Source organism: Cotesia glomerata, linkage group LG5 (genome assembly GCF_020080835.1).
Source record: "Cotesia glomerata isolate CgM1 linkage group LG5, MPM_Cglom_v2.3, whole genome shotgun sequence".
In the NCBI taxonomy this organism is placed as follows: domain Eukaryota; kingdom Metazoa; phylum Arthropoda; class Insecta; order Hymenoptera; family Braconidae; genus Cotesia; species Cotesia glomerata.
Genome location: NC_058162.1, coordinates 9,294,101 through 9,319,577, shown reverse-complemented (window position 1 = coordinate 9,319,577; position 25,477 = coordinate 9,294,101). Strand labels below are relative to the sequence as shown.

The 25,477-nt window shown below is 26.6% G+C and overlaps 1 protein-coding gene across 3 annotated transcripts in view; it reads right to left on the bottom strand.

The window, feature by feature from the left end:
* The window catches only part of LOC123265116 (tachykinins), a 60,710-nt gene extending 43,777 nt beyond the window's left edge, over window positions 1–16,933 (bottom strand). For 2 of the 3 annotated variants that reach the window (XM_044728758.1, XM_044728759.1), the window contains exon 1: window positions 16,679–16,933. The gene's annotated coding sequence lies outside the window, so the exon portion shown is untranslated. The remainder of the gene's footprint in view (window positions 1–16,678) is intronic. The other variant, XM_044728760.1, reaches the window with a different exon arrangement.
* Between the last annotated feature and the right edge of the window lie 8,544 nt (window positions 16,934–25,477).

The window sequence follows — 25,477 nt, the reverse complement described above, 5'->3', positions numbered from 1 at the left end:
CTTTTCATGTTTTTTGTTTCACTTTTTCCACTCAGTATTTCTCTTCACCCGTTTTTTCTTTTTTGCTGCTCCATTATTTTCAACATCTTGATTTACTAAATATCTCGCGTATCATTTGCAGACAGTTAATTTCTATTTTTTGCTAAATCAAAGCTTCATAAGTTTTATTTTTTTCTAAATTAATGTTTGAATGACCATCTATATCAACGGAACAAACTTTGGCTTTTTGAATGGGATCATGTTTAAACCATTTATTATCAAGGTGTAAAAGTTTAACCGTTTATAGAGGGTGATTTTAGTTTAATAATTTTATCGATATTTAACAAAAAATAAGTCAATTATCATTTCAAAAAAAATTCGAGAAATATAATGGGGGAAAAATTTTAATTGTTTTTGGTTTAAAAATTTTTCTAAACATGTCTATTAAAAATATAAAATTTTTAAATTATAATCAATTATTTGCCCAAATTAAAAAAATTTTTAGTGGTAAAAATTTATATAACTTGAGTGAATTTTTTTTATATTAAAAATTTAAAATTGAAAATGTAAAATTAAAGAAAAACAAAAATCATAGATGGAATAAAATTATTTAAAAATGACTCATAGAATCCATAGTTGATATTGTAAGCGGGAAAATATATATGTATGAATTTATACAATATAGTTCAACTAATATAACAGAAACACCCCCGGGAACATCAACTCGACAACGAGAAAATTTACTTTTCATTTCAAACTTTCATTTCAATATACACACGGAGAAAATTTTATAGTAGAGTTTACTATCTAGTTATGATAAAATCTATTAACTGAATTCGATAGTAGTAAATATTATTTAAATAATTATGTAAACCATCTGAATTGTAGTAGTTACCATCCTGATGGTTACTACTACTATTATGATGGTAATCAGTAATAATAGCTATTATTATTTTAACTAGTTACTACTATTATCAAAATCGTAATTCCTAATATAACCTGATGGTTACAGTTACGATCAGTAATAATAATAGCTACTATCTAAGCTAGTAAAAAATATTTAAAAATTAAAAATTTGCGTTAGCGTGAATGCATTTCTGAATGAACTAAAAGCAGTTGTAGTGCAGTGTAGTACACAAAAAATCGGGATTAAAATCGGATTGAATGTATATTTAAATTTTTGTTTATCTAACACAAGTTTCAACGCCAAATTTTTCAAAAAAAATTTTAAATTCCCAAAGAAATCAAAATTTTCAATAAAATTCAAATTTCAAAAAAAAAATTTTAATCTTACAAAAAATTTTTAAAAAATCTAAGATTTTCAAAAAAAAATGTTGAATACAATGAAGCTTTAAACTAATTATTAATCATAATTATCTAATTATTTAAATTCAATTTTTCCCTTTAACAATTGCAATTAAAGAGAGCATACTCTTTGCTCCAGTTGATGGTATCGTATTTTGAAATGCACCGAATCAGCTTGACTACATGTAATTTTTCTTCTGCATAGAATTAAATGATATTTCTAAAGCTAGCAGATAAAATAAACTCATTGACCTGTTCAAGTTATGCATTCTGTTGAAGAAATTCAATGCACAAATTATCAAAACTAGCAACCTGCAGTCCCTATGTGACTGCCAAGAATTGCGGAATATAATAAATAAAATTTTGCTTAATTGTATAATGATTTTCGTTAAAGTGTACTTTACTTTCTTAACTATTGACATTTATAAAGATATAAGCTCATCCCGATATAACAATCATAACGAGCTTTCATTTGAGTACCCACTTGCATTTTTGATATATTTTTCATATATACATATATATTATATACATATATATAATATAATATATATAAATATATAAAAAATTCATGTGGGTACTCAAATGAAAGGTCTCGATGAGTGTAATGTCAGGGTGAGCTTATATCTTTAAAAATGTCAATGGTTTACAAGATACAATATCATTTCTTAACTATTGACATTTTTAAAGATATAAGCTCATTCCGATGTTACACTTATCAAGAGCTTTTATTTGAGTACCCACATGCATTTTTATATATTTTTCATATATATATATATATATATATATATGTGAAAAATTGATGTGGGTACTCAAATGAAAGATCTCGATAAGTATAATGTTGGAGTGAGCTTGTAACTGTAAAAATGTCAATAATTCACAAGATATAAGATCATTTATTGATAATAAATCTAGAGATAGAGTTTTTTTCTCTCAATGATATTCTCTTAATAATATAGATTATAGGATAACAATTAATTCAATCATAATGGAACCATCAAATAATGTTTCATTATTTTATCTTGTGAAAAAATATTAATAATTGATAATAATAAGACTTTTTTAGTAACCCAAATCTTGGATGATTGCTATTTTGATAATCATAGTCAATCATTCAAAATAATCAATAACAGCTCTAATATTTGGAAATTTTTATCATATATGGATTTAAACGATTGTGTTATTATTTGTTTTAATATTTTAAACGAAAAAATGTTCATAACTAAAATATGGATGCAAATAAAGAATTAAATAAAATAAATTTATATTATTTTTTCTTTCAGAATTTTTACAATCTGAGATGGTTACAGTTACCATCTTCGATTATAGCAGTTATAATTTTTAATAATTACAATTATCATTTTCGATAGTAATCGTTACCATTATTAATAGGATCTAGTACAATTGTCAATGATAACTCCTATTATTTTGTGACTAATTAATTTTATTACCATTTCAGATAGTAGGAGTTAATATTATCGTATAGTAAATACTATTATTAATTTTTCTCCGTGTAGTTTAATGAAAACCCTCAAATTAAATCTATTACACTATAATCCAACAGTCCTTTACAGATGCTGAGATGTTTTCATATTTCTATCCAGACGAGCAATTTAGTAACGAAATGGCAATATATACTAATTTAGGATGTCAAAATATTTATTCTCATTTCAAGTGCTTGATTTTAAATGTTACTAAAGTAGTTTTGATATTAAGCTAAAAAAAAAGAAATATAAAGCTAAAAAATAAAAAATATAAAGTTTACTCGATAAAAAAATTCCAATTCTGTTAATAAATAAAAATCATAATATAACCGTAAAAAACACAAATGTATAAAAAAATAGTTAACTAAGAATTTTCTCATTTTCCTCAATAGATTTTGTTTTTAAAGCAAACTTTAGAAAATAAAATTGAGGAAAATGTTTCTTTGTACTGGTATATATGTTGAAGTTTTATTTCAATTTAAAGTTTACATTACTCAGTACAGTAAACTAAAAACAACAATGTCTGCAACTGTATGTTGTTTGTGAACAAGTAAAAGATAACCAATACGAGATTTTATGTATTTAGTAGTTCAATATAATCCTATATACTCACAATGTAACACTCTCTTTGTACTACTTATAACAAGATATACTTTCTCAATTATAATACGTCGACATTTAACGCTATAATGTACACTGAAAAAAAAAAAAAAAAAAAAAAAAAAAACTTGATTCACGAAAAAAACTCCCAAACTAAGAAAATTATTCCGAAGAGTATCACTGCCTTAAATCAAGCTGGAAAATTCTTGAACTAAGAAATTTCTCTTGATTCAAGAATTTTTCTACTATAAAAATTATTGTCAATACATTTAATATTAATTTACATTGTAAATTTTACTATTTAAATAATTTACATACTAAAAATAAAAAAAAAAAAAAATTAAATTGCTGCAGCAGCAAACTTAATAAATTTTATCCTATTACAATAATTTAATAATGAATACTAATTACTAATTATTGAATAAATTACTAATAGCTTGACAGTTTTATATTTCCATAATTGCTAGTTAAAAATTTTTTGAAAAATTAATATTCAAATTTTTTTCCGACTACTATTTCTGCTCCCAGAAGAAAATATCCATAATTATTCATTACTAAACATTAATTAGTCACGCGGAAATACCATACATGTTTAAGCAGAAGCGCGCGTCTCTTTACTGTGCATCGACTTAAACTTTGGAAACTTATTAAGTCACATGTCCTGTGGGATTCTAACAAACGTGATGAAATATTTAACCTTCTGTGTAATTTGTTTGTTCTAATTAATTTAAACTTAGTTCAAAAATCAAATAATTTTTTTTCAAAAATTGAAAATTTTTTATAAAACAAAAAGTGTATAATTTATATAAAATATAATATAACGTTATTTTTTTTATAAAATATAGATCAAAATTAAAAGCATTCATGATACTGACGTCCAAATTTTGAAACTTTTGCTTTTTTCGACGGAAAACTAAAAACATTTCCACGGAAATTAAATCGGAAATATTAAAGAGCACAAATTGCTGTCTAAGCCTCTTATATCTTTTTTCAAAGTCACAAATTAACTATGTATATTAATCTTAGAACGACTAGCTCGTAATTTCTCGTTACCATATGAGTGAGCGTAGGAAATGCATCTATAATTATTTCCTGTCCTAATTTGATCGCTTACATATTTTAAGTAATCACCTCGTTCAATAGTTAATTATTTATTTAAATTCTGAAAATATAACACAATTTAGTCACCAAAAAAACTGAATAAAAGATGAAAGTTTGCTCAGCGTCATGTTAAGCAGTGAGTACTTTGAATTTTATATTCAGATTAATATTTTTATCAAAATAAACGAAGAAGAAATTCTCATATTTAATGTTTTTATTAAAAGCCTCAATGTAAAGAGATTAATGAATAAAAAGCTATCAGTTGGCCATCTATTTTATTAGTACTCAGCAATATGGTAATATTCCACGTATCACGCCCCCACGGAATAAAACACGAAATAAAATTAGTGACTGAAGAAATTCAAAGTATTGTTTTTTAATGTTTATAGTATTTTGTTTGCAAGCATTAATGTTTAATTGAAGATATAAGTAATAAATGGATCGCCAGAACATGTAAATGTCATGCGAAAGTGCACTCAAACTTTATGGCCTTTAACAGGCGAGACCATCTTTTTCTCGCTTTGCTTTCGCGGAGTTCAACGGAACTATCTCTGTTGCACTCCCAACAGCAGAGCAATTGCAGCTTCGATTGGTTTCACGAAACGAATGAAATTTTTGAAAAAAACGCTTTGTGGTGAAATAGTTTATTAAATTATCTATTATCTCTAAAAACGTTTTTTCAAAATTTCCATTCGTTTCGCTAAGCCGATTGAAACTGCAATCACTGGTCTCGGCTGTTAAAGTTGAATAATGTTTTCTTTATTTATCTGACACATTGTAATTTTTTAGGTGTAGGTGTTTTCCTACATTTTTATGCTACCGGATTTTCAGTGAATTTTTGAGCAAAGATTTATCCTTTTTTTTTTTTTAATTAATAATGTTACATTTTTGTAATACTCGCATCCGAAGGAATTTTTTATTCACGATTCAGAGAACTGAATAAAATAATTTGCAAACTTCATCAGATTTTTTTTAATACTAATGAAAAAATTACATCACAATAATAAGTGAAATAAAATTTTGAAAATAATTCCGAAATACCTTTCAAAATTTGATAAATAATTTATATAATTATCATAAATGTGTTTTAAATCATTAACTGTTAAAAAACAATTTGTTAGCAGTTAATAAACATCATTAAATATCAAGTTTTTTATCAGTAATAATATACCAATTAAATTTAAAATTTATAAAAAAATAAAAGAAAATTAATTTTTGGTCAGCATTTCAGCGCCTTCTCCTTAAAAATGCAAATGATTGATAAAATAAAATTATCAGTTGTTTTTTTTTTTTTTTTTTTTTTTTTTTCAACGAGCTTAATTAAAATTACTACTTCGAAATCGAATGAAAAGTCAAAGGTTAATTAAATGAAACCGTAAAGGTCTAAAATAACATAAATTTATATAAACAGGGACATTTTGAATATTTGTCTTAAATTAGGATTCTCGATCACAAATAATTCGTTTATTTCAAACAAACGAATAATTTATTCCAATCAAATAATATTAGCAATTTCAACTGCTATATTTAATAATACCAAATTGTGTAGTATAACTTATTTTATTTTGTTTTATTTTTTTTTAATAACATTACACACTTTTTAACCTTCAAAAAACGTAATTAGATTGATGTAAACATGAAAGCTGATATTATTGAGCTTATTAATAAATGAATAGAGATCAAATAAGTGAATATTCTTTGAGTCAAAACTCACATTCTTAAGAACATGTAGGACAGAGAATATTCAAATTTTTGAATAATCCGATATATTCAATTGGCATTTGTTATCACTAGTCCAAACTGAATTACCGACAACAGACTGTATTACATGCTCTTAATTAAATTTCACAGAATGCCGACGTTTGTAAAAAGCAATTGACTTAATCAAAAAAAAAATTCATTTGTTTGTAGTCAAAAATTTGAAAAAGATCAACACTGCTCAGTAAATAATTTTGAGTCATTCCGTCAAAAAACTTAGTGTTAAATATTTAACACTTTTATGTGTAAATTAAATATTTATTCTGTTAAATCAACACAAAAAAGTGTTAAATATTTAACATAAAAATTTTTTGACGCAATGACGCAAAATTTTTTACTGTGTGTATTTTGAGAAACAAATTAATTAATTTTCATTATTTTCACATTTTGTCGTATTAAATAGTAAAAATATTATTTCTCGATAACCATTGAAGATAATGATCACGTACAATAAATCTCGAATGCGCAGAAATAAATTTTTATTTGCATATTAAATTCGTGTAATATTAAAACCAATATCAGAATTTTCATCTCTCCAATAAATATTAATCATCAATAACGCGTTCCTTTAATTAAATCCATTTATTGTAGTATGATGCAATAACTAGTGATTACGCGCATCAAATGAATCTCTTTATATCTCAATGTTCAAATACTCACTAACAGTGATCAATTCTAAAGAGAATTTATTTCCTCTAATTTTACTTAGTTTTTTATAAAAATTCTTAAAAAAAAATATTTTTTTTGTTTAAATTAATGTTTTCTTAGATAATTCGCTTAGCTCATCCGTAAAACGACGCATTTGATCCCATTGCGGATTCTAGATAATCTTAAGCTCTTAGTGCAAATTCAAGTTTACCAAAATCCTTTACTTGACGCCATGTATCGAAAATAACGATTATAATTTATGATACATTTTTTTTTGAAAATTAAATTAAAAATTTTAATTAATTTAAAAACATTTTCTTCATCTGTAAATAACAAAAAAATTCATTATTAAAATCCGTCTTACCAAAACGCTGAACTTTTCAGTAAATATTTTTCCTAAATAAAACCGCAACGATTTATTTTTCTTACTTAAGCTCACTGACTAGAAGAACGATTTAAAAACTAAATTATTCTCAAGTCAGAGTCTGAATAGAAATGCTGATGCAACAATCTTCAAACTTCTATTGATACAGCAGTAATTGTATTTTAATTTTATACCATATAAATATAAATAAATTTAAACAAATATTTTTGGAAACAACACTGCAAGCACTAAATTATAAAATTTAGAGTTTACTCAAGATTGAAATTATTTTTCTTTTAAAAAGTCCAACAATAGATGCTCAAATAACCAGAGAAAAATACGAATAAAAAATATTGTATAACAATAAAATGAAATTCATTATCGTGAAAAAATAGTTTAGATGTTTGAAAAAACAATAAAATTACTGTAAGTAGTTCGAGGTAAAGGCAAACAAAATGCTTGGACTTTTATTTTAACTGTCGAGCGATTGCCCGTAAGTATCTTTTGCAAAGCAACTCATGTTTATCTATGCCCTTTATCTTTTATTTTATACTCTGGTACTATTTTTCTACTAGTTTCTCTATAGTTTTTATTTAAAAAAGAAAAAAAAATTGTAAGCAAAGATAATTGAAAAAAGAAAAGGAAATTTAAAAGAGTGTTTATTTATATTTTATCCACTTCCCAGGGCAGAGTCCCGAGGCGCTAAAAGGTTGGATTAAGTCCAGGCGTTAAATGAGTACCGTCCAATTACCATTGGATTAGCGAGCCCGTTAGTGGAAAACTTGCCTGCTTAGTAAGACTACAGGTTAAGAGCCCTGAAATTATATTTGCCTTTTTTGCTTCATCACTTTCTATCGCAATTTCTCTCTCCGCTAGCTTTAACCCTACCGTAATAATGTTAAAAAATTATTTACATATTTTTTTTAATAAACAAGATTAAATCTTCAATATTTTTATCATCACGAAAATAGTTTCCTATTATCTATTTATGTTTATATTCAAGGCTATAATTTTTATAAATTATTACTATATTTTGTATTTTTAAAGACATTATTGTACGTAAAATGGTACGGCCTAAAACCATCAAAGCTGAATTTTAAAAAGGGTCGCTCCTTATGAGAAAGGTCTAAGTTCGATCCTAGCGCCAATCTAATAATATTGTGAAGATAATATTTTTTTTGATAACATATTTTTGACTAAAAATAAAACTTTTGAAGCGATGATAACATTTTTAAAAAATTTAATTATGAAGATTTAATTCAATGGATCCTTGGCTTATCTCCGTAACTTTAAAACTATCAGTGGAATGTTGATTATAAATTTTTATCGTTACTTTGATCCTACATCTTAACCACAATTTACATTTTTTTGCAATTATTTTCAAAGATAAATTTAAAACATTTTCTTAATTAAATTATCACTAAAAAAATCATGAATTTTTATTGCCATCTGAACAAAAAAAAATTAATTTATTTTCAGTGTTAAAATTTTTTTCTGTTAATATTGAGTCAAAACACGTCAAGTGGACCCACCCCCCTTTTACCACTTGGTGATAGAAAACTTATTAAAATATAATTATCAAAAGTATTCATACCTAAAAATCATACCTTAAAACAGTTTTTGAAAATTTTGAATTTAACAACAATTTTTTTAACAATAAAAATTTTTGGTACTTTTAATTAAAAAATAAATTGTGAAAAAGCTATTGAACATAACTTAACGAAATTTTCAGCGATTATAGTAAAATATCGATATTTTCACATAAAATTCTTTTGCAAATTTAATTCGTTTATTATCATATTTTTTATTAATTTTTAAATAAACAAATTGAAATTTTAATGTCTTCTCAGTACGATAATCGAATTTTTTTTTTAGTAATACTCGTTATACATTTAAGTTCTTTATTTAGAAATAAAATTTCACTGCCCGGTATTAGTTTAAATAATATGAATTTTTATATGACGCAGCGGCGAGCAGTACAAGTGCTCCGCGCGCTACTGAGCTTAGCCGTTAAGGCTGTAGATCGCTACAAATTACACAATTATTTAATAAATGATTTTTACAATTCAATTTTTTTTATTTTTATTTATACTTTTAACAATATTTGCACAGAGTAATCAAAGTATATTTATTAAAGTATTATTTAGGTTTAACAGTAGAATAAAATAAACATTTTAATGAAATATAATGAAAAAATCAATTAATGCCTTAAATTAGTTCTTAATTTTTTTTTAGATTTACAAATCGTGACATGATCAAGCATTCACATTAAAAAATACGCGTCAATTTCATTTTTTCGAAAGGGTCAATAAAGACTCCCTAAAATGCTAAGTTTTCTTCGAAGATGAAAAAAGTATTACAAATGTAGTACTTAAGAAACAACAGAAAAAAAAATTAAGAACTATTTTAAGGCATTAATTGATTTTTTTACTATATTCTATTAAAATGTTTATTTTATTCTACTGTTAAATCTAAATAATGCTTTAATAAATATATTTTGATTACTCTGTACAAATATTGTTAAAAGTATAAATAAAAATAAAAAAAATTGAATTGTAAAAATCATTTATTAAATAATTATGTAATTTGTAGCGATCTACAGCGTGAACGGCTATAATATAAGCTCAGTAGCGCGCAGAGCACTTGTACCGTTCGCCGCTGCATCATATAAAAATTCATATCATTTAAACTAATACCGGGCAGTGAAATTTTATTTCGAAATAAAGAACTTAAATGTACAACGCGTATTACTAAAAAAGAAAAATTCGATTATCGTACTGAGAAGTCATTAAAATTTCAATTTGTTTACTTAAAAGTTAATAAAAAATATGATAATAAACAAATTAAATTTGCAAAAGAATTTTATGTGAAAATATAGATATTTTACTATAATCACTGAAAATTCCGTTAAGTTATCTTCAATAGCTTTTTCACAATTTATTTTTTAATTAAAAGTACCGAAAATTTTTATTATTAAAAAAATTGTTGTTAAATTCAAAATTTTCAAAAACTGTTTTGAGGGATGATTTATAGGTATGACTACTTTCGATAATTATATTTTAATAAGTTTTCTATCACCAAGTGGTAAAAGGGGGGTCCACTTGACGTGTTTTGACTCATTGTAACAATTTTTACAACTTATTTAATTTTTTTCCTAAGGAACTAATAGAAGTGAGTTTATTTTCATCTTTAATTTTTTGTCGATAATGTTTAAAAAATAAAAACAGACGACCGTCAAAATAAGAGGGGGCGGAAATTGTTGTTCTACTAAGCACAATTTATAAAGGAATTTCGTAAGACAATTCATGTAATAACTGTATTGACAATAGAATCTTGGATACCAAGAATAAATACCACAGATATTTCGGATGCGAGGCATGTTATAAATTACATATCAGAATAAACCGAGACATTCTTCTAAACACTGGAAATAGTTTTTGATTTTCGAGAGTATTACGTCTATTGTCTCATGTCTCATGATTCAATAAACGAAAACATTCATGTTAAATGAATATTTATGGTTCTATAAATATTTATGCGAATATTCAATAGGCAGTACTTTGTTTTATTGTTGAAATATGGAATTTAAAATAAGCCGACAATTTAATTTTCAAGTTATAAATATAGCGCGAAACAATGAAGATAAATGCATCGAAGAAACAATAAACAATGGGATATTTTAAAAGAGATACTTTTCAAATTGTGACGAATAACTTTTGAGCTTTTGCTTGCGTGGAGAGTTTAATATTCGATTTGAGGTGAGCGAATGAATTCGTAATTTTTTATGAAAAAATAATCATCAATTTAATTAATGAATATTATTATTATAGTAAAAAAATAAATAATAATATTGCCCAAAATATTAAAAATTTTTATTAGTCACGTTTGAATAAAAATTTCTGATTATAATTGTCGATAATATTCAAAAATTTTAATGTCACAATAAATTTTATTTATTGTGACATTAAAATAGATCTCATATAGTTTAAAATAAAATTTTTAATTGAAATATTTTTCATTCTCTGCAAAACTGATACGTAAATTTATATATATATATATATATATACACTGATAGAAGGATTTCTTAACATTTAAGAAGATTTCTTTGTATTTAAGAAATCATTTCTTAAATAAAAGAAATATTTTTAAATACTAAGAAATGATGTTTAAGAAATGATTTCTTAAATACAAAAGAAATCTTCTTAAATTTTAAGAAATCCTTCTATCAGTGTATATATATATATATATATATATATATATATATATATATATTCAAGTTAAATGAATATAAATGAAACATAAAATTTAAATTTGACATAAAAAAGAAAATCAACATTTATATTTTTTATACTGAAACGAAAAACGCATAAAAGCTCAGTGGTTGTAAAGTCACGCTCAATCTAGCCCCGTGATTGAAATAAAGCCCTTTGCCCTTGTTGTACACGATATTTCTGATGTCTCAGTTTACGCCGTAATTTCCACAAAATCACTCGTCTGGCTCATATAAAAATGTATCACATCCACATATATATTACCCAATAATCAACTAATTTTTAACTTACCGCTTTGAAAATTAAAAATTGAATTTTCAAAAGTAGCAAGTTATCGATTTCGGTCCGATTTTGAGAATGCGAGTTTTCATCACATCTCCACGTTTTGTGTAAATAAAATTTTGTCGTATATTTTTAAAACAAATTAACCGAACGAGATAAATGAAACGGCGTTCAAAAGTGATCATTGAGAATTCAAACTGGTTAGATTTTGAAGTCAATCGATCGAGCCGTTTCAAAGATATTTAAAAAATAAAAAACCAAAAAAAAATTTTTTTTTAAGTTTTTTCTAAATAACTTTTAAAATATTTGACTAATCAATTCCAGACATCAAATACACTTTTTTGTTGTTAAAAAACAAACTGCGTCGAATGCCGCCAAGTAAGTTAAAATCGAAGGACGCGTTCAAAAATTAAAACCTTTGAAAAATTTTACATAGTCATTTTTTTGAGATAACTTTTTAATTCTTCGATTGACCGACTCAAGATCTCATATACAATTTTTTACACTCAAAAACTGCGTCGAATGATGTCAAGCTAATCAAATTCGAACAAAGCATTCAAAAGTTATAGCCATTTAAAAACTTCTAAATAATAATTTTTTTGTCATAACTTTTGAATTTTTGAGCTCGAAGATTAACTAACTGGATGATTTTCGAAGGTTTCAAGCTCGAAAAAAAGCGAAAAATTCCAGACATGGCCTGTAAGTCAACCGTTTTTCAAATTTTTAATTTTGAATATCACCTGAAAAATTCATTTACTTTTACATAACAATAGATTTATTTTTATTCATTTATTTATTTAAAGCGTATTAAAAGAGATTATACCCTTACAGCCATCATTAAAAATATTTTTAGAATTTACATTGTACATAGTTATATAAAAAACAATATATTAATTTTGTCCAATAATTAATTAAATTAATCAGAAAGTACACAATTTATAAAATCTTATTTATTGCAAGTGTTTCTGCGCTCTTTTTGAGAAATTAACCAGCTTATAATTATTTTTTTACTTTGCATTGAGTAAGTTTACTTTGATTTAATTATTATTATTATAGTCCAGACGAGTGAAAATTTAAATTAAAAATTCCGTCCTTAGTCGATCGTGATAGTAATGTATTATTTAATAATATAATTTTTTCTATAGCCAGCAAGCTATAAGCTAAATAAATATTTCACGCATGTATTCAGATAAGCTCAAATATAATATACTACATTACAAAAAATCCATAAGGGTAAATATATGATGTGACACTCCGAGATTCAAAGATTCGCAAATACCTTTTCATTCGGAGAAATTGCTTGAGAGCTTCTTTATCTTGTATTTTATTCCACTAACCTTTTTTTTCTTTTAGTTTACTTCATTCGCAGCTATATCTATACATTTTCGTTCTTTATTCTGTTGGAAGCCTACACATCCAGGATAGAGTTTGAATAACCATCTTTTTAAAAAACTAAATCCGTTTACGTGCTATTTCAAAAACAGTCTACTCAAAAAGCGAAGAAATATTCGATTTCTTTGCTGAAATTTTTTCACGGAATTTTGTTTACTGAGATATTTATTTTATTTTTTTTAATCAGGCTTGGTATTGGTTCAAGTTTTAGCAAAATAATTAAATGAAAACTATTAATATAAAAATTATAGAAGCTTTTATAAGTCGATATAAATTAATTAGCAACAAAAAAATGAAAAGTTCTTATAAAATTCATAACTTTGATGCATTAAGAAAACGATATTGAAAAATTAACAGAAGAATTTAATGAAAACATTGAATAATTAGTTATTCATAAAATAACAAGTGGAAGTAAAGGACATTAATGAAAGAATGGCAAGTGTCAGCCAGTCAAAGGAGTGCCAGGAGGTAAACACACAGACAGAGGATAATATAAGATGGAAAGGATATATAGAAGATCCTTAAGAGCTTCACAAAAGTGCTCTTGAAAGTAACGACTTAACACAACGGCGTATAACGCGGGTGCGGTGATAGAGAGCGTTAAAATAAGAGGCCGACTAATGACATTAATGTTCTTTTTTATAACTTATAACATAGTAATTAATATCGATCGCAGTTGAGTTATATAAAGAAAAAAAACATGTTAGAAATTAATAAATACATAAGTTAAGGGAATGATTCAATAAATTTATTGAATTTTCTAGGTAATGGTTTTACTTTACGGGAAAGTAATGTACCTGCTGTCGGGATGATAAGTTGCACTATCTTTGTTATAACTTCCCTGTGAGATTGGCTCGCGATTGTTGAGTTAAGCCTTGTCAAACTGAGAAAAATTCTTAGATATTTATTGGACTATCAAAAATATTGACAGGTTCATTATAACAAAGATATTTTAACCTTTAAAATTTATTTTAAAAAATTAATAATTTATAAAGCTCGATAGAAAATTTTTCCAGTTTATTTTTAAAAAAATTATTCATAGATAAAAATAGTATAGATTTCTTTTAAATGATTCTCAATAAAAAAAAGCTTTATTGAGATAAAATTTGCGTACAAAAATTTTTTGACTCTGTTCTTGAAATTAAAAATTTTTTATAAATATCTCTGTTCATTTTTGTATATAATTGACAAAGCTTTTGTTTTAAAACCATCGCGAGCGTCGGCCGCGAGTGTCGTACCAATGAATGATCTACATCAGCAAGTATCGGAGACCAGTAGATGTATTTGTTGTATATAAATTTTATATAATAATACTAACAGAGTACCGAAGTAGTGAGGCCTATACGAGCCATTCTATTCTCTTTGATCGCTCAAGAGTGAGCTTTTTCTCCTGCACCCTTACGGCTTAAACAAAAGAACTTGTCTATATTCTATAGCAATATACATAAAATAATAACAACAATAATAAACCATGATAAAAAAATAAACTAGTACACTAACGTCACGTGTCAGAGGCCTAATGACGTCACACTCCTTTACATATCACTTGAACTTGGTTCAGAAAAAGTTGATTAAAATAAATTAGCATCTTCAATTTTAACCACTTTTTACCTCAAGCCTCAATAAAATTTTCCTCTTGTTAAATAAATTTATTTTTGCTTTCCTTGTAACTTTTCGCCCGGAAAAGACTGACCGAACGTTCTTTATATTTAAATCGGTCAGTTCTAAAAGAATTTACATTGAGAACGGACATTTTCCTATAAAACTCTCCGGTGCGTTTTATAGCTTACAAAGTGGCTCTGTTAAAAGAAATTAAACTTACAAAGACCTTACCAGGTGATGAATAATATAAAAAAGTTTTGCAATAAAATTGGCTTGAATTACTTAGATTACTTTTTTATTTCAAATGCTTCTACGGAGATTATTTTTTTCTTTTGCACCTGGGTATGAATTTAAATAAATAAATTTAATATTTTATAATTTACAATTACAAATTTATTTTCATTTAAGCAGCTATTAAAGTTACACTTTAAAATTTAATTTTTTTTTTTTTTCAATTTACATTTAATGAACAGTAAATTTATTAACTTTTAGTTAGAAAATTTTTCAATAACAAAATTGAGATTTAATTTTGAAAATATATTAATTTTTGATAGTTAATTTACGGTTAGATTTCTTCTACGTGATAAATGTTAGAATAGATTGAAGAATAATTTAAATTATTCAAGACCTTTATGAAATTTTCTGCTATTAATTTTTCACAGAATCTCACAGCTGCCTTAAGAATAATGTAAAAATATATTGAACATTACCTAATTTTATTTGAATTATAAAACAATCTAATTGAGAGTTCCGAAAATAAATAAATAAATTTGATCGTTAATTATTTTGAGTCATCGATATGAAATATTCCATAACAATCATTGGTTTAATAAAATAATTTTTTTATTTCTGTGTCAAGAGTTTTTCCTGTCATATCAGTTAAATGGTATCAAATAACTGGATAAAAAATCACTCGTAAAGTTTCTATATTTTACTCACAATTCCGATGATTTATATGCTTCGACGATTAATTTTAAAAACTTTTAAACGCTTGACTGCTTGTACTGTTGCGAGAACTACCCCGCGGATTAATAGTTACATTTTGCTCTGTCATAATGAAACAATTTTTGAAAAAGTAAGAATCATGTATGAAACTATTAAAAATAATTGTTAAAAAATAAAATATAGAACGAATTTAACATTTGAATCGATATATTAATATTTATTAATGGAATAATTGTGCAGTTTCTGAAAATATTCTACACTAACTTGAAATTGAAATTTTTAGCCCCAATTTCTTGTAACAAAAAAAAATATTATTATCAATTTTTCGAAAGAAATTTTAAGATTTTAATTTCTCAACAAAAAATTAAAATCGCTAATTTTACCAGAATAAAAATATTTTCAAAATTACAATTTATAAATTTTTCGTGAAAAATATTTCTGATGAATTAAAAAATATTAAATAGCAAAGTTACTAGTTAATTTTGAGTTCACGAAAAAATTTTTTCAGATATAAAAAATGTAAAATAAATTCTACATTTCATGAACATACAAATAAATATTCTGAAAACATATTATACCATCGATCAAATGTACTATATTTTTTCGCCTGTTGCTTCTTACGAAATAGTGCAAGTTCGCTAAACTTTACAGCTACGAATCAAATAATTCCCCTTTTATCTCTTATTTATCTCAATATTTGAACAAACTTCTTCATTCAAGTTATACTTTTTCTCATTTTAAAATCCACTTATTTTTATTACCAAATAAAATTTATATTCAAAACCAAAAATATCTCCAAATGTTCCTAAATTACTAATTTATCCCCTAAATTAATTTTTATAAAGAGAAAAATAATTCAACTTTCGTTTTACATTTTCTACCAAAAATAATTTGCACAAAATTTCAGATAAAAAATTTATATAAACTCAAACAATAAATTTAAAAATTACCTTATAAATTGTAGCAAATCGCAGAAACAGAATAAAAGTGTGAGTCTTGAGTAGCCAAAGTCGTCGTTAAATCAGACACGTCTTAAAAATTTTAAAAATAAACAAAAAAAAATTATTTTTGTTCGACTTTAAATATTTTCTTGTTCTTCGTGTTCGTGGTCTTGGTGTTGGCCTTCTGTTTCTTCTAATAAACAAACTTTCTATTGAAGAACTCAGTCCGACAGGCAGGATCAGACTGAAGCTCCGCGTGCCACGATCTCCACAGAGGACCGGCAACGTTACGTCACGAAAGCGCTTAACCAATAGACAGTGGCTGAGTATAACGGGGGTATAGTAAAACGGGGTAAGTATTTAGTTCTGTAGTTAATCCACCCCCAGGAAACTTTACGCTTAATTCATACAAAAATCAAACACCTCGACTTTTTTTTCAATGCCACCATTTTTTCTACTTTCACTGATAGGTTGTTTCATTCATTTACTTTTGATACTCCACGTGGACACCTCAGAAACAGAAAAATGTATAAAATCATAAATTAATTAAGGAATTCAAAAATTACTGTAATTAAAATTAATTTTTGAAGTGAAACTTCTTTATCGACGTATGAGAGAAATTTTATAGCAATGTAAAAAAAAATCGTCACGATTTTTGGTTACGCGCCATGTTTTTTTTTTTATCAAAGTTTAGTATAGCGCCGTAAAGAATAAATCTAGTAAGCATTATCAATTCTAAAAACAATTAAAAAAACAAATTAAATGATAATTTAAAAGTAAAACAAAACACAATTGTTAGAAAATAAAAATATGTATACGTACAGTCGTCGTCATTGATTTGTAACGGTTGGCAATGATTCGAGTAAAATAAAAAATTCTCAATTTGGACATCTCTCACTAAAAATTTCAATTAATAATATGTTTGGAAAATAAAAAAAATAAACAATATCAAATAACTATAGCTAAATATAAAGACATTTACTAAAATATTAGATCATATCATTATACAAAATTAAAATTAAAAAGGCCTAAAATTAGAAAATAGACCATTAAAGCAATTAAAATTTTTTAAAAATGGAAATATAAACAGAAGAAATAAAGGAAATTAAAAAAAAATGACAAACCTAAATTCAGACAATTCGAATAAAAGACATCAAGGTTATTTGACATATACACAAATGAACAACTCTGAATATAGAAAAGCTTTACAAATGAACATCTCTAATTATGGACAAGAAAATTCGGAAATCTCTCAATATGGACATCTCTCATTAAAGAAAATAAAAAAAAAAAAAAATACAATATTTATAAATTAAAAAATTAAAAAATAAGTAATAGTTCAAAAAAAAATGCTTTAACATATAACCAAATTAAAAAGTAAGAATAAATTTTTTGGATAATTCAAAATTAAGTTAAAGTGATAAAAAAAAAAAAATCATTTTTATGTAAATAAGTGTGGGGATCAGATAAAAATAATTATTCAAGGGTAATATACTCTGCACCAAGACATCTTCTTCGGAGAACTTAGCTGAAAAATTAATTTTTATTAATTATAGGTAATGTACGATTCTTTAATTTTTAGGTAGATTTTTGAGGGGTTACCCATGCAGGAAACCCCCAGAGTTGACAAAGGGGCCAGGCTTTGGCCAGTACTGGGAAACCTAGCTTCGGCGTACCTGTATTGGCCCATGCGTGGGCCAGGCTGTTTAACCCAGCCTCGGCCATGCCAATGATTACCCAATCTTGGGCCAAGACTGGCTAACTCAGCCTTGGCCATTCATTGGCGACCCAAGCGTGGGCCAAAACTGGTTAACCCAGCCTCAGCCATGCCAATAATTATCCAAGCTTGGGCCAAGACTAGGCAACCACGCCTTGGTCGGCCCAATTATTACCCGAGCCTGGGCCAGAACTGGGTCACCCAGTCACGGCCACAATGATTACCCAAGGGTTAGCCAAGATTGGGAAACCTACACTGAAAAAAAAAATTAACTTAATTCAAGAGAAAAATTCTTGAACCAAGAAAATAACTTTGAAGAGTTTAATTGTCTTCAATCAAAACGAAAAATTCTTTAATTAAATAAAATTTACTTAAATCGAGAAAAATTTCTTAGTTTAAGAATTTTTCTACTCAAATCAAGAAGATGAAATTCTTAAAAATTATTTACTTGATTTAAGTAAATTTTTTTTTCTTTGTAGCCATGGGCGTTGAATAGCAACCAAGACTTGAGCCAGAATTGGGTAACCTAGCCTTAGCCATTCAATGGGAAATTCAAACTTAATAAATCATTAAGTAATAGAATTTTAAACAGTAAACATTTATTGTTTAACGAATATTTGCTAACAAATTCTAAAATTTAAAATTTATTATTTAACCAAGACAATTGAATATCGTCAAAATTGATGTAGTCTTAAAAAAATTAAAATATAATAATTTACAGTTGAATTTTTAATATTGATCATTTTAAACATGAAAATTTATCATAAGATATTAAAAATATACAGAACGATGTACAAAGTTTAAAGTAATATAACAACTTGACTCTTTCATTTTTTTTAACTATAATAAACATTTGTAAAAAATAGTTAATTTTCATCGAAACACAATATTAAATAACATAAATTATATAAATAATAAACCGTCACACTTCGTCACTATATAGATTTAGCTTATCAGAATAATAAGATGTGCATCAACTTATCGGTCGTACGGTGTAGGGGTTAGTTATCGGTCTGGCAAGCGCAAGGCTCGGGTTCGAATCTCAATTAGAAGAACGGATACGATTTTCACACTTTATTTCTTATAATTAGCAACAGTTAGGTCTGAATATACTTTACTTACAAAATAAAATAAAAAAATAACATTCCAATAATTCTTTTTTATCATTTTTTATCAAATGGCATGGGCCAGACTTGAAAATTAACTATGGCTCAGCCCTGGTAACCAGGCTTGGCCCATCTTTATCATCCCAGACTTCAACCAGGACTGGGCCAAGCCTGGCTTACAAGCTTGGCCCAGAGTTTTACATAGTTGAGCCAAGGCTGGGCCAAGCTAGGCCTCGTAGTACTTTCCTCTATGTAGTGCCGATTGAGTATCAGAACCGGCACGTGCCAGAGTCGCGGCTAATTGCGCGGTTGTAATTACCATTACGCCGGTACACGATGATCCGTTTTGATGATACGCTGAATTTGATGATTGAGACGAATCGCCCGCCATCTCGTCGTCGCTCAAATTGTCCAGGTCATAGGAGTACGCGGTTGATGCAGCGTTCATCGCTGATGACTAGAGTCAATGACGAGGGTTATTTATATCAAACTTTTCTTTCTTGACTACTAACGTGATACTATAATAAAATTCATAATGATCCGTTCAATAGATAGCTTTCTAAAAAATCTACCTAAAAATTAAAGAATCGTACATTACCTATGATTAATAAAAATTAATTTTTCAGAAAAGTTTTCCGAAGAAGATGACTTGGTGCAGAGTATATTACCCTTGAATAATTGTTTTTATCTGATCCCCACACTTATTTACATAAAAATGATTTTTTTTTTTTCAATCACTTTAACTTAATTTTAAATTATCCAAAAAATTTATTCTTACTTTTTAATTTGGTTATATGTTAAAGCATGTTTTTTTGAACTATTACTTATTTTTTAATTTATAAATATTGTATTTTATTTTTTTTTTTATTTTATTTAATGAGAGATGTCCATATTGAGAGATTTCCGAATTTTCTTGTCCATAATTAGAGATGTTCATTTGTAAAGCTTTTCTATATTCAGAGTTGTTCATTTGTGTATATGTCAAATAACCTTGATGTCTTTTATTCGAATTGTCTGAATTGAGGTTTGTCATTTTTTTTTAATTTCCTTTGTTTCTTCTGTTTATATTTCCATTTTTAAAAAAATTTTAATTGCTTTAATGGTCTATTTTCTAATTTTAGGCCTTTTCAATTTTAGTTTTGTATAATGATATGATCTAATATTTTAGTAAATGTCTTTATATTTAGCTATAGTTATTTGATATTGGTTATTTTTTTTATTTTCCAAACATATTATTAACTAGCTGTTACCCACCCGCTCCGCTGGGCACTTTATAGAATTGTATTTTTAGATCTAGATTTGAAATTTAATTGGAAGATTGTTTTGACTTGCACAGATTCCAAATTCCATCAAATTGGTCTGTATATTTTGTCCACATGATTATTCTAGCTAAAATTCATTGTAACTTTCAATGTGCAATCACTATAACATTCCCGTGGCTTTCTTCCAAAAATGAATATTAATTGACACGAAGAAAAAAAATTTTAAATGAGCATTGTAAGTTTTAGTTAAAGTAATTGCAGGTCTCATAAGTGAAGTTGAAATCTGCCTAGCTTAAATTGTGACGAATTTCGCTGTTAATTAAAATTTCTTCCGTAACATCAATTATACATAGAAAATTATTTGTACTTGTTTTTTACGAATTTTCTTAAAATGAGTAGCCAAATTTTTTTTCTATATCTCATGTGTTTAGAAAATGCAATGCTTTTAATCTGTTACATTTTCGCGATCCCGTAATAAGAACAATTTATCGGTTATGTGATCAGCAAAAAAAAATGTATGTAAAATTCTTAGTCGACTTTTTTGCCGCTGCCAAAGAGACGATTGTTGTAAGAAAATATCACTAATAAGAAAGAAAAATATTTAAATCCGTTGACCTTGGAGGCCATCCCGGTATTTGCCTGTTTCTCTTCAGATTCTATCAAATTTTATGTTTGTAGGAACTGTATTTAAAGAATATTACTTTTTTGACAATTATTACTCCCGCACTTCTATGTGGGGGAAGAATTTCGTAAGATCCTATTCGAGATAATTTCTACATTATAAATAAAAGATTTTAACAAAACTTCGAGTCTATAAAAACTATCGATTGGAAATGAGAAATTTTCATTGTTAACGCCCCCACCATCCCTTTTGGGGTTAGAATTCGAGAAAATCCATTCTCAGCTGAACTTGACATCGTACACGAAGATTCCTACCAAATTTAGAATCTGCAGGAGTTACAGTTTGGAAATTAAAATTTTAGATTTTCACCCACCCCCGCAATTCCTATCGGAAGTAGAATTTTTTGGGATCCGTTTTAAGATGATCTCATGACAAATGAAAGATTCCTACCAAATTTACGCCTTTTAGAAGCTATATTTTGGAAATTAAGATTTTTTTTTGTCAACACCCACCTCCGCAATCCTTATTGGGGGTGATTCGTCGTAAAATCCGCTCTTAGATTATTTCTACATCACATAGAAGATTTTTACCAAATTTGGAGTCTATAAGAGCTATAGCTTGGAAATTAAAAATTTTAATTGTTAACATCCACCCCCGCAAACTCCTGTGAGGTATCTTAAAATTCGTTCGTATATTATTTCTACATCTCTTAGAGAAAATTCCTACCTAATTGGAGTCTGTAGGAGCTATAGCTTGAAAATTAAAAATTGTCATTGTTAATACCCACCCCCACAATCCGTATTGGGACTAGGCTGTCATTAAATCCACTCTTGAATCATTTATACATCACATAGAGCAGATTCTTACCAAATTTGGAGCCTATAGGAGCTACAGCTCGGAAATTTAAAATTTTCATTATTAACACCCACCCCCGCAACCCCTTGTGGAGTAGGATATCGTTAAATTCGTTTATAAATTATTTTTACATCACTTACAAAAAATTCATACAAAATTAGGATTCTCTAGGAGCTATAGCTCGGAAATTTTAAATTTTCATTGTTAACGCCCACCCCCGCAATCCATATTGGGAGTAGATTGTCATAAAATCCGCTCTTAGATCATTTCTACATCACATATAGGAGATTCCTGCCAAATTTGGAGTCAATAGGAGCTATAGTTTAAAAATGGGAATTTTCCATTGTCAACGCCCCCGCAACCCCCTTGTAGGTGGAATTTCGTAAAATCCGTTCTTAGCTGACCTTTACACGGCGAAAGGAATATTCCTACCAAATTTCAAGTCTCTACGCTTTATGGTTTCAGAGATATCGTGATGAGTCAATATATAGGTGGAAATCTCTTATATATATATATATAGATTGAAATTTTTAGTGAGAGATGTCCAAATTGTGAATTTTTTATTTTACTCGAATCATTGCCAACCGTTACAAATCAATGACGACGACTGTACATCTTTTTTTAATTATTTGTTTCTAATGATTTATCTATTCATTTTGAATTCTTTAAAATAATTGTATGTCTACAAGATTAACTGTCATCATATAATTGTATTACTTTGAATAGATAATTCCAATTATTTACTCATAACTTGTGTAATTGAGTAAGTTATTAAATATCTGCTTTGAATTATTTTTACTAAGTTATGGCATGAAATATGAATATTAAAGTTCTTTATATAATTTATGTAAACTGATTAACTAATTTTTAGATTAAATAGTGCCAGAGTTTAAAAAATGACAACAATGGTAATGATGATGAGATCATAATTGATGAATTACAATAAATATAATAAGAGCAATGATAAAATTAATTACTCATATTATTTGTATGCATGTCTATAATACTAAAATAGCTTTAATTTAATTCGGAAAAATTTTCTTTTTTTAAGGGGGTAGATGCACTCAGAAGCGTAAAAAAAGGTCTATTTTAAAAAATTTATTTTTTACAGTAATTAAGTTTATTTTACAAAATAAATTATACAGAGTTTTTATACAATGCTTTAACTTAACATTTATGAACAAAAAAAAAATATATATATATTATTTATTAAAAAAAATATATATATATTATTTATTAAAATATCGCCATATTGGTTGGATCCTCTCCCGCGAGTAGTGCTTCGCGGTGACCATCACAGCAGCCTTCTAGATCATCTGAATTCGAAAAACCAAGGTGAAACCTTTAGTTTAATAATAAATCCAGTCTTTAATCGAAGCTTTTTTTTTTTGAAAATTTAAAAAATGGGGGCATTCGAAACTTTGGACTCTAATTTTCGATAAAAAGTTAAAAGTTAATTGTTTAAAAAATATAGTAATTGTCAACAAAAATCAATATCCTTAGATTAAAGACTAGTTCTTAATGCCAAAAAGATAATATTAAAATTTCATCAATATCTACCGAATGGTTTTCGAGTTATATTAGTCACCGAATAGAAAAATACAGTTTTGATAAAAACGCGTTTAAAGTTTTTTAAAAGTAGATCTTGTTTAATTTTGGTGTTAAGTATCTAATTGAATGGAAAAAGTTAAATTTTGCGTAATTTTATCTGTTGAATCCGAATATCACATTTTTTTGCTGATAATTTGAACATTTAATTGTTTATAGCTAATTGTTTAAATAATTTCTTTGAAAAATTTCATTTTTTTTAATTGATTTTTTATTTTTGTATATTTTAAGAATTTTTAAAGCGAAAGTATTCTTTAAAAAATTTGGTTAAATTCAATATTCATCGAGTTATACTTGAGTTACTCTTGACAATACTTGCAATAGCAGTAAAAACAGATATAAAGTTTATTATTCTGTATTCAACACTATTATCTTCAGGCGCACTGTCTTCGAGGTCACGTTTTAATTTTTTAGCTGACGAACTAAGAACACTTTGATCACGTTCCGCTGTCTTTGGATTGAATAAATTTTTTCTTTTGACAGTACGCGATTTACGAACACCATTAGACTTTCGAAGTTCTCTTGAACCTTTCGCACGATCCATGATAAAATTTTCAAAACAATTTTCACAAATCAAAAAACACGTGTATCGACTACTCACTTCCAATGTCAAGTGTAAAATGAAATTTAACCAAAAATTTTCCATCTTATACTTGAAATTATTCTATTCATACAAGATAATAGGCGTGACAAAACCGGGCGCTTGTAGCTGCCGTCCGCTACCTGCTCTAGTCACAACCGAGAGGTTTAATGTTGCTTCAGTAATTACTAAATATCTTGAAAACTATTCATCGGATTGACTTGAAATTTTCAGAGAATATTCTTAAAACATCATACTTTAAGAAAATGAAAAAAAAAAATCGATTTTTCAAAAATTCTAAGTGCATCTACCCCCTTAAGCCTCATCTACCCAATTTCTGTGAAGCTGTAAATAGTAAAAAAATGATGTCATAAAGAAGTTTCACTTCTTACCTATGTACTCTGGTACAAACACATTTTTTTTTCATTAAAAATTTTTTCGACTAAGAATTAATATTTTTTTTTTTTTACTGAAATTTTAAAGTTTTTTTTTGTCAACACCGAAATCAATTTAACTTAACGATTTTTTCACGTGTTTTTTTTTATTTTTTCATTTATGAGAAAAAAAAATGGAAACACTCAATATGTTACTTTACGCTCCTTCAATCGTTACGCCATCAACGCCCTATAACGCTGTTGAGTGTGTCACAAGTGGTAAACATTCCAAAAATGACAAGCGATTTTTGTTTAAAAGAAAAATAGTTAAACGAAAGTGTACACCAATGAAACTAAATAAAGAAAGACGTATTGACATTGGAGTACTATGTACACATTGGTATAAGAAAAGATTTTTATTTTATTATTTTATTTATTATTTTCTGTTTGTATTAGATCATTTTACTTTCTAACAAAATTAACGTATGCCTTTTTTTAGAAAAATTTATTTTATTAAAAAAAATTGGAAAAGAAAAACTATCTAATACTGTAAATTTTATTTTTTTAATTAATTTGCAGTTAAAAACATCAAACTCATTATAAAAAAATTTTCCAGAATAAATAACAATAAACTATAAACTTTAAGAAGAAAATTTTTTTAGCTACCCGACTTTTATTTAAACA